Here is a 3030-nt window from a genome sequence, read left to right on the forward strand (position 1 = left end):
TTTGGTAAGCATGGATTGTGCAGATTGAGCTTTGATAAATGAGTTCTTTTGACCTCAAAACAAAAACAAAACTTTTCAGGTTGAGAATTTTTCCCTAGATTTAGGAGTGTGCTGGCTTCCCAGAAAAAGAAATCTTTAAATATATTTTGAGACTAGTATAAGAATAATTTTGAACATCAAGGATTTTCTAAAGACCTAAAAAAACAAAACAAACAAAAAAAACAACAAAAAGTAACAGCCTTTAAAACACCAAGTTATGTTAGAGACTGAAAAAGGTAACATTATTTGGAAATCTTAGTCATAGCATAGAGAAAAAGTGTCAATCTTTTTAGTCAGTGAAATTTTAACAACTTTAATTTTGGGGAATTTCCTACCTTCTCAATTTTGAAGGGTGCAGAGCTATCTTTCCATTATATAAGCCCAAAAGGCCACATGACAATTTTCTAGCCTCCACTGTAGTTAAAGTATGCACATACAACCCAGGCTGGCCAATCATACTCTTCCACACGGGTATTTGAATCAGCTTCTCCAATCTTCCTGGTAACTCTTCATTTATTTTTTTGTACCAGGGATCAAACTTGTGTCCTTGAACTTAAAAGGCAGGTGGTGGAACCACTGAGCCAAATCCCTGACCCTCCAATATATTTTTAATGGATTACTTTTCTGCCGAAATCAGACAGTTTCAGTTGATATTGCTTAAAACCCCAAACAAGTATTTAGTAATCCTAAAATACCTCATTTTAACAACAAGCCTTTTAAACCACAGACAGATTCCCACCCCAGAGAAATTGGAGTTAATCAAAATGAATTACAGGAAGCTATGTGAAGAGCTGAATTTAAAGCACTTTGCCCAAGTTGGCCTATGCTCTTAATCCTTTTGATTTTCAATTTAAAAACTGAATTTTAATGGCACTTTTTGTCTTAAAATATATTGCATTTTCTTTTAGGAGTATAGTGAGAAGATCCTTAGATTATTAGTAATACTAGAGTTGCTGGACTTTAGTGTGAGCCAAAACAGCTTTTGTTCCAACGTGGAAAACAAAAAAATCAACAGATACATCTAGAACTTTATTCAGCATGTGATGCTAGATGCCTGCAAGATACTCACAGATCAAAACGAGACCCCAAGACACGCACCATTAAACTGGCTGGCCACTACGGTTGCATTTGCAGGCTTGCTCTCCCCCTTTTATCTGCGTCCTCAGGGGCTCCTCGGGAATTGTAGATTGTGGTGGAAGGAATAACATGCACCAGAGGGAATATGAAAGATGTTATAACAGAAACACTAGCCTGCATACAACCTCCTGAACGCTTGCTCCTTAGAGCTGTGCTTAGGACATTGAACCATTCTCCCTTCGTGATGTTCAATGGGCACTAATGTGCTCAATAAAATCTTTGAAAGATGATGCAGATTTGCTTGGCACCGGTACCCAGGAAATTGACAGCGACGACTAAATGAAGGTGGATAAAGCTCTGGAGAAAGGAAGGAAATTGTCAATGGCTCTAAAAGCAAGGGGGGGCAATGTATAGAAATAAATGCACAACTGAGTCCACTGTATTCTGTTGACATAAATAAAAATGCTTAGAGTAAAGCTATTAAAATGTGACTCACTATGATCAACTTTTGTCCAAACTCTATGTGTAATGAGAGGAAGGTTTCGCAGGCTGGCTAATCATATAAGCATTGTAACCAGGCACCTTGCCCAATCCTGGCTTGCTTCCTACTAGCTGCCTGGCCTTGAATAAGTCACTACATTGAATCACCATTTTTTTCCATTTATAAAAACTGTCCTTAGAAATAAGCAGTTAATAGTTTTTGAAGATTGGTAAAAGAATATTTATGTCATTAACATATGCCTAATGCATGGTAAGTGTGTATTAAATTATAACAATGGCTATTATGATCGACAGCCTCAGGCTTGGAAGCTAAGCTGTAGAACCTTCTCCTGGGCTGGCTCTGTGAGTTGGCTGCAGGAATCTGTTTCTGAGTGTTTTGTGTTTTGGCAGTGACTTCTCTTTACTGGTTGGTTCTGTCCTTTACTGCTGGTACACATGATGCATTCTGAAAGACACCTGTTCTTCGATTACCAGTCCCCATTCTGATGTCAGGTAGAATTTAAATGTGATAACATCCTGCATTATTGAAAATAACAAAACAAAATGAGTGATCAACATCCCTCTGCTTTGGTGGCTGATCTCTGTCTCTCTCCTTACAAATGTCACCTCTCCTGCTGCAGCAAAGCTAGAGAGGCAGGACAAGTCCAGCCTGGAAGGTTTCGGGCACTTTCTTTCCACCGGCATTGGAAGACTAAGATTCTCCATTTGGCCTTTTGAACAACCATTTACTCAGCTATCACAAAAGTGCTCATTTGCAAGGCACACTACAAATATCAGCTGATATGCAACTCATTTGCAAAGCATGTCATCTCGTTTCTTTCCTGCAGTTTTTGTTTTGGTATCACCGCCACCCAACCCTAAGCTTGACATCTTTGGCTCCTTTGGATTTGTTTTCTGTAATATTTATTTCTCAGATTTCTCATGTTGCTTCTCTTTTGGCCTATTCCCCTGGCCCCAGGCATTTCTTTAGAGAGAAAAAAAATACCCTGTTCTATTCAGACTTCACAGAACATGTGATCCTTTTTTAAATCATTCTTTTAAATGTGTGTTAAGGTAAAGATCACCATTCTAGAAATCCTTTTATTTATGTTCAAAGTCCAACTTTTTTTGTACTTTCCACCTCAGTCTCCATATTTCATTTGGAAATTGATGTTTATATTGCTAAAACTATCCTGTGAGATCAAATGAGATATATAAAATTTTAAGTGCTTTATAAACTACAAGGTTATTGTTAACTACTCAACACTGAAATAAATGACAGCTACTAAAGGGTCAGCAGGTAATAAAAGGAACTATAATCTCTCTTGTCCAAAATAAATATCCATTTTTCCTTAGATATATTTCTTGAGTTGAGCCCTAATGCTAGACCCTTAAAGCAAAGTAATAGTCTCCAAGTGCAGAAAAATTAGAATT

Source organism: Fukomys damarensis, unplaced genomic scaffold (genome assembly GCF_012274545.1).
Source record: "Fukomys damarensis isolate Sample0158 unplaced genomic scaffold, DMR_v1.0_HiC HiC_scaffold_12, whole genome shotgun sequence".
Classification (NCBI taxonomy): Eukaryota; Metazoa; Chordata; class Mammalia; order Rodentia; family Bathyergidae; genus Fukomys; species Fukomys damarensis.